The sequence below is a fragment of the Oncorhynchus gorbuscha genome, unplaced genomic scaffold (genome assembly GCF_021184085.1).
Source record: "Oncorhynchus gorbuscha isolate QuinsamMale2020 ecotype Even-year unplaced genomic scaffold, OgorEven_v1.0 Un_scaffold_31:::fragment_4:::debris, whole genome shotgun sequence".
NCBI classification, from domain to species: Eukaryota; Metazoa; Chordata; class Actinopteri; order Salmoniformes; family Salmonidae; genus Oncorhynchus; species Oncorhynchus gorbuscha.
The window spans coordinates 175,750-191,334 of NW_025745171.1; the positions used below are offsets into that span (position 1 = coordinate 175,750).

General features: G+C 42.2%; 12 non-coding genes across 12 annotated transcripts; all 12 read left to right on the top strand.

Annotated features, from left to right (window-relative positions):
- The first annotated feature begins 191 nt into the window (after positions 1-191).
- Positions 192-265, top strand: trnan-guu. Its single transcript has one exon. It is a non-coding gene; the product is annotated as a tRNA-Asn (tRNA).
- An 872-nt stretch (positions 266-1,137) lies between these two features.
- Positions 1,138-1,211, top strand: trnan-guu. Its single transcript has one exon. It is a non-coding gene; the product is annotated as a tRNA-Asn (tRNA).
- An 872-nt stretch (positions 1,212-2,083) lies between these two features.
- Positions 2,084-2,157, top strand: trnan-guu. Its single transcript has one exon. It is a non-coding gene; the product is annotated as a tRNA-Asn (tRNA).
- Positions 2,158-3,029: 872 nt separating this feature from the next.
- On the top strand, positions 3,030-3,103 carry trnan-auu. The gene has a single exon. It is a non-coding gene; the product is annotated as a tRNA-Asn (tRNA).
- A 4,341-nt stretch (positions 3,104-7,444) lies between these two features.
- Positions 7,445-7,518, top strand: trnan-guu. The gene has a single exon. It is a non-coding gene; the product is annotated as a tRNA-Asn (tRNA).
- Positions 7,519-8,390: 872 nt separating this feature from the next.
- On the top strand, positions 8,391-8,464 carry trnan-guu. Its single transcript has one exon. It is a non-coding gene; the product is annotated as a tRNA-Asn (tRNA).
- Positions 8,465-9,336: 872 nt separating this feature from the next.
- trnan-guu lies at positions 9,337-9,410 on the top strand. Its single transcript has one exon. It is a non-coding gene; the product is annotated as a tRNA-Asn (tRNA).
- A 1,809-nt stretch (positions 9,411-11,219) lies between these two features.
- On the top strand, positions 11,220-11,293 carry trnan-guu. The gene has a single exon. It is a non-coding gene; the product is annotated as a tRNA-Asn (tRNA).
- An 872-nt stretch (positions 11,294-12,165) lies between these two features.
- On the top strand, positions 12,166-12,239 carry trnan-guu. Its single transcript has one exon. It is a non-coding gene; the product is annotated as a tRNA-Asn (tRNA).
- An 872-nt stretch (positions 12,240-13,111) lies between these two features.
- Positions 13,112-13,185, top strand: trnan-guu. Its single transcript has one exon. It is a non-coding gene; the product is annotated as a tRNA-Asn (tRNA).
- Positions 13,186-14,057: 872 nt separating this feature from the next.
- Positions 14,058-14,131, top strand: trnan-guu. Its single transcript has one exon. It is a non-coding gene; the product is annotated as a tRNA-Asn (tRNA).
- An 872-nt stretch (positions 14,132-15,003) lies between these two features.
- Positions 15,004-15,077, top strand: trnan-guu. The gene has a single exon. It is a non-coding gene; the product is annotated as a tRNA-Asn (tRNA).
- The last annotated feature ends 508 nt before the right edge of the window (positions 15,078-15,585 follow it).

Consider the following 15,585-nt stretch of genomic DNA (forward strand, 5'->3'; position numbering starts at 1 on the left):
TTTTAAGGCCATTCAAAAAGCTAACAAATATTAGAAAACTACAGATCTACTTCCTTGAAAATGTTGCTGGACCTTCGATGCACGTTAACACAACCATTGGAACAAAGTGTTGTTGTTTCGTAAACTCCATGTACAGTTGGATGAGAGCACAAATGGCCAGCGATCAAGCGTCAGGGTCAAATACACCACAAGTCTCTGTGGCGCAATTGGTTACTGCGTTAGACTGTTAATCTAAAGGTTGGTGGTTCGAGCCCACCCAGGGACGACAGTTCTCAGTTTGTTGTGCTCCATGATGTGGATATGACAAGTCTCTGTGGTGCAATTGGTTGGTGAATTTGACTCTTAATTTAAAAGTTGGTGATTTGAGCCCACCCAGGGATGCTGTCCTTCTGTTTCTAGTGATATGGAAGACCTTCCTGGCCTTACAGTAAGCTTGCTTTTGACCTGCTGTGTTTCCTGTTGTCACATGTGATTGGTGTGTTGTTGAACATGAAAGATGACAAGTTGCTATACCTACTGGTAAAATGGCTGTCAATGGTCTCTGATCTTCTGTTACTCAATATCTTGATCATTCTGTGTTCTCCAAGGAACATATCATTTATTCTTATTCATCTGGATAGTATTACAACGTAAATGATGTCAATCTGGCATGAATAACCTTAGCATTTATATTTATCTCGCGAGAAGGACAATGTTTTTCCAGTGTGTTTGTGTGTATATGTACGCCTATACGCCATGAAAGTGACTAGCCACTTCATCATTCTTCCAGAGTCAGTCCCCTTATTATTTTGAATGGGCTTGGCGATTATATATTACATTTGTGAAAATGCAGTTGTTTAAAATATATATTTATCAGAATATATTTGAGATTGTGGCTGAATTTACTCCTGCCAGATGCCTTTCAATATAATGTTGCGCTGACAAACATTGCGCTACATTATTGCCCTTTTAAGGCCATTCAAAAAGCTAACAAATATTAGAAAACTACAGGTCTACTTCCTTGAAAATGTTGCTGCACCTTCGATGCACGTTAACACAACCATTGGGACAAAGTGTTGTTGTTTCGTAAACTCCATGTACAGTTGGATGAGAGCACAAATGTCCAGCGATCAAGCGTCAGGGTCAAATACACCACAAGTCTCTGTGGCGCAATTGGTTAGCGCATTAGACTGTTAATCTAAAGGTTGGTGGTTTGAGCCCACCCAGGGATGACAGTTCTCTGTTTGTTGTGCTCCATGATGTGGATATGACAAGTCTCTGTGGTGCAATTGGTTGGTGAGTTTGACTCTTAATTTAAAAGTTGGTGATTTGAGCCCACCCAGGGATGCTGTCCTTCTGTTTCTAGTGATATGGAAGACCTTCCTGGCCTTACAGTAAGCTTGCTTTTGACCTGCTGTGTTTCCTGTTGTCACATGTGATTGGTGTGTTGTTGAACATGAAAGATGACAAGTTGCTATACCTACTGGTAAAATGGCTGTCAATGGTCTCTGATCTTCTGTTACTCAATAGCTTGATCATTCTGTGTTCTCCAAGGAACATATCATTTATTCTTATTAATCTGGATAGTATGACAACGTAAATGATGTCAATCTGGCATGAATAACCTTAGCATTTATATTTATCTCGCGAGAAGGACAATGTTTGTCCAGTGTGTTTGTGTGTATATGTACGCCTATACGCCATGAAAGTGACTAGCCACTTCATCATTCTTCCAGAGTCAGTCCCCTTATTATTTTGAATGGGCTTGGCGATTATATATTACATTTGTGAAAATGCAGTTGTTTAAAATATATATTTATCAGAATATATTTGAGATTGTGGCTGAATTTACTCCTGCCAGATGCCTTTCAATATAATGTTGCGCTGACGAACATTGCGCTACATTTTTGCCCTTTTAAGGCCATTCAAAAAGCTAACAAATATTAGAAAACTACAGGTCTACTTCCTTGAAAATGTTGCTGCACCTTCGATGCACGTTAACACAACCATTGGAACAAAGTGTTGTTGTTTCGTAAACTCCATGTACAGTTGGATGAGAGCACAAATGGCCAGCGATCAAGCGTCAGGGTCAAATACACCACAAGTCTCTGTGGCGCAATTGGTTAGCGCGTTAGACTGTTAATCTAAAGGTTGGTGGTTCGAGCCCACCCAGGGACGACAGTTCTCAGTTTGTTGTGCTCCATGATGTGGATATGACAAGTCTCTGTGGTGCAATTGGTTGGTGAGTTTGACTCTTAATTTAAAAGTTGGTGATTTGAGCCCACCCAGGGATGCTGTCCTTCTGTTTCTAGTGATATGGAAGACCTTCCTGGCCTTACAGTAAGCTTGCTTTTGACCTGCTGTGTTTCCTGTTGTCACATGTGATTGGTGTGTTGTTGAACATGAAAGATGACAAGTTGCTATACCTACTGGTAAAATGGCTGTCAATGGTCTCTGATCTTCTGTTACTCAATAGCTTGTTCATTCTGTGTTCTCCAAGGAACATATAATTTATTCTTATTAATCTGGATAGTATGACAACGTAAATGATGTCAATCTGGCATGAATAACCTTAGCATTTATATTTATCTCGCGAGAAGGACAATGTTTGTCCAGTGTGTTTGTGTGTATATGTACGCCTATACGCCATGAAAGTGACTTGCCACTTCATCATTCTTCCAGAGTCAGTCCCCTTATTATTTTGAATGGGCTTGGCGATTATATATTACATTTGTGAAAATGCAGTTGTTTAAAATATATATTTATCAGAATATATTTGAGATTGTGGCTGAATTTACTCCTGCCAGATGCCTTTCAATATAATGTTGCGCTGACGAACATTGCGCTACATTTTTGCCATTTTAAGGCCATTCAAAAAGCTAACAAATATTAGAAAACTACAGATCTACTTCCTTGAAAATGTTGCTGCACCTTCGATGCACGTTAACACAACCATTGGAACAAAGTGTTGTTGTTTCGTAAACTCCATGTACAGTTGGATGAGAGCACAAATGGCCAGCGATCAAGCGTCAGGGTCAAATACACCACAAGTCTCTGTGGCGCAACTGGTTAGCGCGTTAGACTATTAATCTAAAGGTTGGTGGTTCAAGCCCACCCAGGGACGACAGTTCTCTGTTTGTTGTACTCCATGATGTGGATATGACAAGTCTCTGTGGTGCAATTGGTTGGTGAGTTTGACTCTTAATTTAAAAGTTGGTGATTTGAGCCCACCCAGGGTTGCTGTCCTTCTGTTTCTAGTGATATGGAAGACCTTCCTGGCCTTACAGTAAGCTTGCTTTTGACCTGCTGTGTTTCCTGTTGTCACATGTGATTGGTGTGTTGTTGAACATGAAAGATGACAAGTTGCTATACCTACTGGTAAAATGGCTGTCAATGGTCTCTGATCTTCTGTTACTCAATAGCTTGTTCATTCTGTGTTCTCCAAGGAACATATAATTTATTCTTATTAATCTGGATAGTATGACAACGTAAATGATGTCAATCTGGCATGAATAACCTTAGCATTTATATTTATCTCGCGAGAAGGACAATGTTTGTCCAGTGTGTTTGTGCATCAGTACCACTGTCATGGAGGACGTAAACTCAAGCACCGAAGTAGCAACTGAGGTGGAACCAACAACAGGAGTGGAACTCACCCAGCCTCCCAGACCTGCAGTCGAGAGGAGACTACCAGGGCACAGACCGTATGTGAAGTGGCCTGGCGCCAGTGACAAGAAGTTGTGGGAAACAGTGAATACTGACCTTACCTTGACCCTCGAGAAACTTCGAGGCACAGTGGAGAAGAAGTTGGAGAGGATGGGGGACATCATCTATGAGTACGGGACAGAAAGATTTGGAGTGGAAGAGGCAAAAGGCGGGAGAAAGGTTCCAACCCCACCAGTTTCCAGAAGGCAACAAGAAATCAAGCGCCTCATTCAAGAAAGGCGGCAGCTTAAGAAACAGTGGAAGAAGGCCTCGGAAGTGGAAAAGGAGGGCATAGTGGCACTTCAAGCTGACATCAAAACCCGGTTGGCATCCCTCCGTAGAGCAGAGAACCTACGGAAACGCAGAAGGAAAAAAAAAGAACAAACTAGAACTCGATTCTATAAAGATCCCTTCAAGTTCCTTAAAAGTCTCTTCACAAAAGAAAAAAGTGGAGCTCTAAAAACAACAAAGAAAGACCTAGAGGAGCACCTGAGAATAACAAACGTTGACTCAAAGCGACATGAACATCTGGCCATCCCATCAGATATCCCACCCATTGAACCCCCGGAACATCATATTGAGACCAGCCCTCCGACATGGAAAGAGGTGGAAGACACAGTTCGACGGGCAAGAACAGCATCAGGCCCGGGGCCAAATGGAGTCCCGTACAAAGTGTATAAGAACACACCAGACGTCCTGAGGTTCCTCTGGAGGCTTATGAGAACAGCTTGGCAGAAGAAGATAATACCCAAAGTGTGGCGTAGGGCAGGCGGGGTCCTGATCCCTAAGGAGAAGGATGCAGTGAACATCAGCCAATTCCGCCCAATCTCCTTACTGAATGTCGAGGGAAAAATCTTCTTTAGGGTCATTGCCCAGAGGATGGCCGAGTACCTACAAAGGAATACGTACGTCGATGCATCTGTACAGAAGGCAGGAATATCAGGGTTCTCTGGCTGCTTGGAACATTCCAGCATGATCTGGCATCAGATCCAAATGGCCAAGGTGGAGAAAAGGGACCTCCATGTAGTCTTCCTCGACCTCGCCAATGCATTTGGCTCTGTGCCCCATGAACTCCTGTGGTCTGCCTTCAGATTTTTCCACATACCGGACACCATCACAAACCTGGTGAAGTTGTACTTCCAGGATCTGCAGTTCTGCTTCACCACCTCAGAGTTCACCACCTCATGGCAGTGCCTGAATGTAGGTATAATGGCGGGATGTACCATTTCTCCGTTGGCATTCACAATGGCAATGGAGGTTATCATCAGATCCTCAAAATGGGTTGCTGGTGGACAGCGAGTCGACTCTGGTTTCCGCCTCCCTCCACTCAGAGCCTACATGGACGACATTACAACATTGACCACCACTGTCCCATGCACCAGGAGACTGCTCAGAAAACTTGAAGAGAACATCAGCTGGGCCCGTATGAAGATTAAACCATCCAAGTCACGCAGCATCTCGATTGTGAAGGGAGTACTCTCTGACCTGAAATTCTTCATCGGAGATGTCCAAATCCCAACAGTGTCTGAGCAGCCGGTAAAAAGCCTTGGAAGGTGGTATGATGCAAGCCTGAAGGACAAAGACCAGGTGCAACAGCTGCGCAAAGACATCAGTAGTAGCCTACAGTCCATCGACAACACCCAGCTACCTGGAAAGTTAAAGGCCTGGTGTCTGCAGTTTGGTCTCCTACCCGGGTGTTGTGGCCCTTAGCACTGTATGAGGTTCCAATCTCAACAGTGGAGAAGATGGAAAGAGGAGTCACAGGCTACTTAAAGAAGTGGCTTGGAGTTCCACGATGCCTTAACACCATAGGCCTCTATGGAGATGGTGTCCTCAAGCTGCCCCTCACCAGTCTAACAGAGGAATTCAAGTGTGCAAAAACCAGGCAACAAATGACACTGAATGAATCTCGAGACCCAGTGGTGAGCAACAACGCGCCGACCTTGGCAACTGGGCGCAAATGGAGGCCAGGAAAAGCAGTCCAGGAGGCAACAGCAGCCCTCAGACATGCTGACATTGTGGGTCATGTTCAGCAAGGGAGAGGAGGCCTTGGGCTAACTAGCCGTGCTGCTTGGAGTAAGGCCACTGCACCAGAGCGGCGGAAGATGGTAGTGCAGGAAGTACGCCATCAGGAGGAGGCTGCAAGGTGGGCCAAGGCAGTCTCTCTTGCCAAACAGGGACAGTGGACTCGATGGGACAGTGTGGAGAAGAGGAAGATCAGCTGGAAGGATCTGTGGGCCATGGAAGCGAGGCGGTTGAGCTTTTCCATCAGAGCAACATATGACGTCCTTCCAACACCAGTTAATCTTCACCAATGGTATGGTGAAGATCCGGACTGTGCCCTCTGTTCCATGCCAGCCAACCTCAGGCACATTCTCACAGGCTGTAAAACAAGCCTCGCCCAAGGACGCTACACTTGGCGTCACAACCAAGTCCTTAAAAACCTTTTATATCCGCCCTGGAGGACAAGCGAGCTGCCACCAACTCCCTACCACCCACAGCAGCATCACACTCCTTACGGACAAACTTTGTCCGCGAAGGGGCTAAACCACCGAAGAGCGGCTCTACACCATTAGAGCGAGACCAGCTGTGCTTGGCCCGCGACTGGAAAATGCTAGCTGACATTGGCCGGCAACTTGTGTTTCCTCCGGAGATCGCAACCACCAACCTAAGACCTGACATGGTGCTCTGGTCCCGTTCACTCAATAAGGTCTTCATCATTGAGCTCACAGTACCCTGGGAAAACTCAGTAGATGAGGCTTATGAGCGAAAACATCTGCGCTATGCTGATCTAGCTGCCGAAGCACGGCATCATGGCTGGAACACAGAAGTCCGACCAGTGGAGGTGGGCTGCAGAGGTTTTGTGGCAACATCTACAACCAGACTGCTTAGAGACCTGGGAATTAAGGGCCAGAGCCAGCGTTCGGCAATCAAAGCTGTATCAGAGGCGGCAGAAGGCAGCAGTCAGTGGCTCTGGATGAAGAGGAAAGACCCCAGCTGGGCCCCGAAGTGAGAGGGCCAGGAGGTATGCGGTCAACAATGATTGACTCAGGGAGGAGGACGCCCCTGCCATGCATAGTCCCATGGGATGTTTGCTATCAACAACAAGTCAACTCCTATGACTAATTGGGAATGGGACGCAAGCGTAGGATTGATCACCCTGTCGCTGGCCGCCTTTGAGGAGGGTGTATAGTGTGAAAGGCCGAAACACCCTAGGAACCAAAGGTACACTACTGACGATGCGCTCCCCAAATTTCACCACGCTCACTGTTCATTAACTCTTGGAAGTGCTTGCACAAAGGATAGTAACATCTCATCCTATGTTCTTGGAATCTGTGTATATGTACGCCTATACGCCATGAAAGTGACTTGCCACTTCATCATTCTTCCAGAGTCAGTCCCCTTATTATTTTGAATAGGCTTGGCGATTATATATCGCATTTGTGAAAATGCAGTTGTTTACAATGTATATTTATCAGAATATATTTGAGATTGTGGCTGAATTTACTCCTGCCAGATGCCTTTCAATATAATGTTGCTCTGACGAACATTGCGCTACATTTTTGCCATTTTAAGGCCATTCAAAAAGCTAAAAAATATTAGAAAACTACAGATCTACTTCCTTGGAAATGTTGCTGCACATTCGATGCACGTTAACACAACCATTGGAACAAAGTGTTGTTGTTTCGTAAACTCCATGTACAGCTGGATGAGAGCACAAATGGCCAGTGATCAAGCGTCAGGGTCAAATACACCACAAGTCTCTGTGGCGCAATTGGTTACTGCGTTAGACTGTTAATCTAAAGGTTGGTGGTTCGAGCCCACCCAGGGACGACAGTTCTCAGTTTGTTGTGCTCCATGATGTGGATATGACAAGTCTCTGTGATGCAATTGGTTGGTGAATTTGACTCTTAATTTAAAAGTTGGTGATTTGAGCCCACCCAGGGATGCTGTCCTTCTGTTTCTAGTGATATGGAAGACCTTCCTGGCCTTACAGTAAGCTTGCTTTTGACCTGCTGTGTTTCCTGTTCTCACATGTGATTGGTGTGTTGTTGAACATGAAAGATGACAAGTTGCTATACCTACTGGTAAAATTGCTGTCAATGGTCTCTGATCTTCTGTTACTCAATAGCTTGATCATTCTGTGTTCTCCAAGGAACATATCATTTATTCTTATTAATCTGGATAGTATGACAACGTAAATGATGTCAATCTGGCATGAATAACCTTAGCATTTATATTTATCTCGCGAGAAGGACAATGTTTGTCCAGTGTGTTTGTGTGTGTATGTATGCCTATACACCATGAAAGTGACTAGCCACTTCATCATTCTTCCAGAGTCAGTCCCCTTATTATTTTGAATGGGCTTGGCGATTATATATTACATTTGTGAAAATGCAGTTGTTTAAAATATATATTTATCAGAATATATTTGAGATTGTGGCTGAATTTACTCCTGCCAGATGCCTTTCAATATAATGTTGCACTGACGAACATTGCGCTACATTTTTGCCCTTTTAAGGCCATTCAAAAAGCTAACAAATATTAGAAGACTACAGGTCTACTTCCTTTAAAATGTTACTGCACCTTCGATGCACGTTAACACAACCATTGGAACAAAGTGTTGTTGTTTCGTAAACTCCATGTACAGTTGGATGAGAGCACAAATGGCCATCGATCAAGCGTCAGGGTCAAATACACCACAAGTCTCTGTGGTGCAATCGGTTAGAGCGTTAGACTGTTAATCTAAAGTTTGGTGGTTCGAGCCCACCCAGGGACGAAAGTTCTCATTTTGTTGTGCTCCATGTTGTGGATATGACAAGTCTCTGTGGTGCAATTGGTTGTTGAGTTTGGCTCTTAATTTAAAAGTTGGTGATTTGAGCCCATCCGGGAATGCGGTCTCTCTGTTTCTAGTGATATGGAAGATCTTCCTGGCCTTACAGTAAGCTTGCTTTTGACCTGCTGTGTTTCCTGTTGTCACATGTGATTTGTGTTTTGTTGAACATGAAAGATGACAAGTTGCTATACCTACTGGTAAAATGGCTGTCAATGGTCTCTGCTCTTTGGTTACTCAATAGCTTGATCATTCTCTGTTCTCCAAGGAACATATAATTTATTCTTATTAATCTAGATAGTATGACAATGTAAATGATGTCAATCTGGCATGAATAACCTTAGCATTTATATTTATCTCGCGAGAAGGACAATGTTTGTCCAGTGTGTTTGTGTGTATATGTACGCCTATACGCCATGAAAGTGACTTGCCACTTCATCATTCTTCCAGAGTCAGTCCCCTTATTATTTTGAATGGGCTTGGCGATTATATATTACATTTGTGAAAATGCAGTTGTTTAAAATATATATTTATCAGAATATATTTGAGATTGTGGCTGAATTTACTCCTGCCAGCTGCCTTTCAATATAATGATGCACTGACGAACATTGCGCTACATTTTTGCCCTTTTAAGGCCATTCAAAAAGCTAACAAATATTAGAAAACTACAGGTCTACTTCCTTGAAAATGTTACTGCACCTTCGATGCACGTTAACACAACCATTGGAACAAAGTGTTGTTGTTTCGTAAACTCCATGTACAGTTGGATGAGAGCACAAATGGCCAGCGATCAAGCGTCAGGGTCAAATATACCACAAGTCTCTGAGGCACAATTGGTTAGCGCGTTAGACTGTTAATCTAAAGGTTGGTGGTTTGAGCCCACTCAGGGATGACAGTTCTCACTTTATTTTGCTCCATGATGTGGATATGACAAGTCTCTGTGGTGCAATTGGTTGGTGAGTTTGACTCTTAATTTAAAAGTTGGTTATTTGAGCCCACCCAGGAATGCTGTCTCTCTGTTTCTAGTGATATGGAAGGCCTTACAGTAAGCTTGCTTTTGACCTGCTGTGTTTCCTGTTGTCACATGTGATTGGTGTGTTGTTGAACATGAAAGATGACAAGTTGCTATACCTACTGGTAAAATGGCTGTCAATGGTCTCTGATCTTCTGTTACTCAATATCTTGATCATTCTGTGTTCTCCAAGGAACATATAATTTATTCTTATTAATCTGGCTAGTATGACAACGTAAATTATGTCAATCTGGCATGAATAACCTTAGCATTTATAGTTATCTCGCGAGAAGGACAATGTTTGTCCAGTGTGTTTGTGTGTATATGTACGCCTATACGCCATGAAAGTGACTTGCCACTTCATCATTCTTCCAGAGTCAGTCCCCTTATTATTTTGAATAGGCTTGGCGATTATATATTACATTTGTGAAAATGCAGTTGTTTAAAATATATATTTATCAGAATATATTTGAGATTGTGGCTGAATTTACTCCTGCCAGATGCCTTTCAATATAATGTTGCGCTGACAAACATTGCGCTACATTTTTGCCCTTTTAAGGCCATTCAAAAAGCTAACAAATATTAGAAAACTACAGGTCTACTTCCTTGAAAATGTTGCTGCACCTTCGATGCACGTTAACACAACCATTGGAACAAAGTGTTGTTGTTTCGTAAACTCCATGTACAGTTGGATGAGAGCACAAATGGCCAGTGATCAAGCGTCAGGGTCAAATACAAAATATATCTCTGTGGCTCAATTGGTTAGCGCGTTAGACTTTTAATCTAAAGGTTGGGGTTTCGAGCCCACCTAGGGACGACAGTTCTCAGTTTGTTGTGCTCCATGATGTGGATATGACAAGTCTCTATGGTGCAATTGGTTGTTGAGTTTGACTCTTAATTTAAAAGTTGGTGATTTGAGCCCACCCATGGATGCTGTCCTTCTTTTTCTAGTGATATGGAAGATCTTTCTGGCCTTACAGTAAGCTTGCTTTTGACCTGCTGTGTTTCCTGTTGTCACATGTGATTGGTGTGTTGTTGAACATGAAAGATGACAAGTTGCTATACCTACTGGTAAAATGGCTGTCAATGGTCTCTGATCTTCTGTTACTCAATAGCTTGATCATTCTGTGTTCTCCAAGGAACATATAATTTATTCTTATTAATCTGGCTAGTATGACAACGTAAATGATGTCAATCTGGCATGAATAACCTTAGCATTTATAGTTATCTCGCGAGAAGGACAATGTTTGTCCAGTGTGTTTGTGTGTATATGTACGCCTATACGCCATGAAAGTGACTAGCCACTTCATCATTCTTCCAGAGTCAGTCCCCTTATTATTTTGAATGGGCTTGGCGATTATATATTACATTTGTGAAAATGCAGTTATTTAAAATATATATTTATCAGAATATATTTGAGATTGTGGCTGAATTTACTCCTGCCAGATGCCTTTCAATATAATGTTGCGCTGACGAACATTGCGCTACATTTTTGCCGTTTTAAGGCCATTCAAAAAGCTAACAAATATTAGAAAACTAGAGGTCTACTTCCTTGAAAATGTTGCTGCACCTTCGATGCACGTTAACACAACCATTGGAACAAAGTGTTGTTGCTTCGTAAACTCCATGTACAGTTGGATGAGAGCACAAATGGCCATCGATCAAGCGTCAGGGTCAAATACACCACAAGTCTCTGTGGCGCAATCGGTTAGCGCGTTAGACTGTTAATCTAAAGTTTGGGGGTTCAAGCCCACCCAGGGATGACAGTCCTCAGTTTGTTGTGCTCCATGATGTGGATATGACAAGTCTCTTTGCTGCAATTGGTCGGTGAGTTTGACTCTTAATTTAAAAGTTGGTGATTTGAGCCCACCCTGGAATGCTGTCTCTCTGTTTCTAGTGATATGGAAGACCTTCCTGGCCTTACAGTAAGCTTGCTTTTGACCTGCTGTGTTTCCTGTTGTCACATGTGATTGGTGTGTTGTTGAACATGAAAGATGACAAGTTGCTATACCTACTGGTAAAATGGTTGTCAATGGTCTCTGATCTTCTGTTACTCAATAGCTTGATCATTCTGTGTTCTCCAAGGAACATATAATTCATTCTTATTAATCTGGATAGTATGACAACGTAAATGATGTCAATCTGGCATGAATAACCTTAGCATTTATATTTATCTCGCGAGAAGGACAATGTTTGTCCAGTGTGTTTGTGTGTATATGTACGCCTATACGCCATGAAAGTGACTAGCCACTTCATCATTCTTCCAGAGTCAGTCCCCTCATTATTTTGAATGGGCTTGGCGATTATATATTACATTTGTGAAAATGCAGTTGTTTAAAATATATATTTATCAGAATATATTTGAGATTGTGGCTGAATTTACTCCTGCCAGATGCCTTTCAATATAATGTTGCACTGACGAACATTGCGCTACATTTTTGCCCTTTTAAGGCCATTCAAAAAGCTAACAAATATTAGAAAACTACAGGTCTACTTCCTTGAAAATGTTGCTGCACCTTCGATGCACGTTAACACAACCATTGGAACAAAGTGTTGTTGTTTCGTAAACTCCATGTACAGTTGGATGAGAGCACAAATGGCCATCGATCAAGCGTCAGGGTCAAATACACCACAAGTCTCTGTGGTGCAATCGGTTAGAGCGTTAGACTGTTAATCTAAAGTTTGGTGGTTCGAGCCCACCCAGGGATGACAGTTCTCAGTTTGTTGTGCTCCATGATGTGGATATGACAAGTCTCTGTGCTGCAATTGGTTGGTGAGTTTGGCTCTTAATTTAAAAGTTGGTGATTTGAGCCCATCCAGGAATGCTGTCTCTCTGTTTCTAGTGATATGGAAGATCTTCCTGGCCTTACAGTAAGCTTGCTTTTGACCTGCTGCGTTTCCTGTTGTCACATGTGATTTGTGTTTTGTTGAACATGAAAGATGACAAGTTGCTATACCTACTGGTAAAATGGCTGTCAATGGTCTCTGCTCTTCGGTTACTCAATAGCTTGATCATTCTGTGTTCTCTAAGGAACATATCATTTATTCTTATTAATCTGGATAGTATGACAACGTAAATGATGTCAATCTGGCATGAATAACCTTAGCATTTATATTTATCTCGCGAGAAGGACAATGTTTGTCCAGTGTGTTTGTGTGTGTATGTATGCCTATACGCCATGAAAGTGACTAGCCACTTCATCATTCTTCCAGAGTCAGTCCCCTTATTATTTTGAATGGGCTTGGCGATTATATATTACATTTGTGAAAATGCAGTTGTTTAAAATATATATTTATCAGAATATATTTGAGATTGTGGCTGAATTTACTCCTGCCAGATGCCTTTCAATATAATGTTGCACTGACGAACATTGCGCTACATTTTTGCCCTTTTAAGGCCATTCAAAAAGCTAACAAATATTAGAAAACTACAGGTCTACTTCCTTGAAAATGTTGCTGCACCTTCGATGCACGTTAACACAACCATTGGAACAAAGTGTTGTTGTTTCGTAAACTCCATGTACAGTTGGATGAGAGCACAAATGGCCATCGATCAAGCGTCAGGGTCAAATACACCACAAGTCTCTGTGGTGCAATCGGTTAGAGCGTTAGACTGTTAATCTAAAGTTTGGTGGTTCGAGCCCACCCAGGGATGACAGTTCTCAGTTTGTTGTGCTCCATGATGTGGATATGACAAGTCTCTGTGCTGCAATTGGTTGGTGAGTTTGGCTCTTAATTTAAAAGTTGGTGATTTGAGCCCATCCAGGAATGCTGTCTCTCTGTTTCTAGTGATATGGAAGATCTTCCTGGCCTTACAGTAAGCTTGCTTTTGACCTGCTGCGTTTCCTGTTGTCACATGTGATTTGTGTTTTGTTGAACATGAAAGATGACAAGTTGCTATACCTACTGGTAAAATGGCTGTCAATGGTCTCTGCTCTTCGGTTACTCAATAGCTTGATCATTCTGTGTTCTCTAAGGAACATATCATTTATTCTTATTAATCTGGATAGTATGACAACGTAAATGATGTCAATCTGGCATGAATAACCTTAGCATTTATATTTATCTCGCGAGAAGGACAATGTTTGTCCAGTGTGTTTGTGTGTGTATGTATGCCTATACGCCATGAAAGTGACTAGCCACTTCATCATTCTTCCAGAGTCAGTCCCCTTATTATTTTGAATGGGCTTGGCGATTATATATTACATTTGTGAAAATGCAGTTGTTTAAAATATATATTTATCAGAATATATTTGAGATTGTGGCTGAATTTACTCCTGCCAGATGCCTTTCAATATAATGTTGCACTGACGAACATTGCGCTAGATTTTTGCCCTTTTAAGGCCATTCAAAAAGCTAACAAATATTAGAAAACTACAGGTCTACTTCCTTGAAAATGTTGCTGCACCTTCGATGCACGTTAACACAACCATTGGAACAAAGTGTTGTTGTTTCGTAAACTCCATGTAGAGTTGGATGAGAGCACAAATGTCCAGCGATCAAGCGTCAGGGTCAAATACACCACAAGTCTCTGTGGCGCAATTGGTTAGCGCGTTATACTGTTAATCTAAAGGTTGGTGGTTCGAGCCCACCCAGGGATGACAGTTCTCAGTTTGTTGTGCTCCATGATGTGGATATGACAAGTCTCTGTGGTGCAATTGGTTGGTGAGTTTGACTCTTAATTTAAAAGTTGGTGATTTGAGCCCACCCAGGGATGCTGTCTTTCTGTTTCTAGTGATATGGAAGACCTTCCTGGCCTTACAGTAAGCTTGCTTTTGACCTGCTGTGTTTCCTGTTGTCACATGTGATTGGTGTGTTGCTGAACATGAAAGATGACAAGTTGCTATACCTACTGGTAAAATGGTTGTCAATGGTCTCTGATCTTCTGTTACTCAATAGCTTGATCATTCTGTGTTCTCCAAGGAACATATAATTCATTCTTATTAATCTGGATAGTATGACAACGTAAATGATGTCAATCTGGCGTGAATAACCTTAGCATTTATATTTATCTCGCGAGAAGGACAATGTTTGTCCAGTGTGTTTGTGTGTGTATGTATGCCTATACGCCATGAAAGTGACTAGCCACTTCATCATTCTTCCAGAGTCAGTCCCCTCATTATTTTGAATGGGCTTGGCGATTATATATTACATTTGTGAAAATGCAGTTGTTTAAAATATATATTTATCAGAATATATTTGAGATTGTGGCTGAATTTACTCCTGCCAGATGCCTTTCAATATAATGTTGCACTGACGAACATTGCGCTACATTTTTGCCCTTTTAAGGCCATTCAAAAAGCTAACAAATATTAGAAAACTACAGGTCTACTTCCTTGAAAATGTTGCTGCACCTTCGATGCACGTTAACACAACCATTGGAACAAAGTGTTGTTGTTTCGTAAACTCCATGTAGAGTTGGATGAGAGCACAAATGTCCAGCGATCAAGCGTCAGGGTCAAATACACCACAAGTATCTGTGGCGCAATTGGTTAGCGCGTTATACTGTTAATCTAAAGGTTGGTGGTTCGAGCCCACCCAGGGATGACAGTTCTCAGTTTGTTGTGCTCCATGATGTGGATATGACAAGTCTCTGTGGTGCAATTGGTTGGTGAGTTTGACTCTTAATTTAAAAGTTGGTGATTTGAGCCCACCCAGGGATGCTGTCTTTCTGTTTCTAGTGATATGGAAGACCTTCCTGGCCTTACAGTAAGCTTGCTTTTGACCTGCTGTGTTTCCTGTTGTCACATGTGATTGGTGTGTTGCTGAACATGAAAGATGACAAGTTGCTATACCTACTGGTAAAATGGTTGTCAATGGTCTCTGATCTTCTGTTACTCAATAGCTTGATCATTCTGTGTTCTCCAAGGAACATATAATTCATTCTTATTAATCTGGATAGTATGACAACGTAAATGATGTCAATCTGGCATGAATAACCTTAGCATTTATATTTATCTCGCGAGAAGGACAATGTTTGTCCAGTGTGTTTGTGCATCAGTACCACTGTCATGGAGGACGTAAACTCAAGCACCGAAGTAGCAACTGAGGTGGA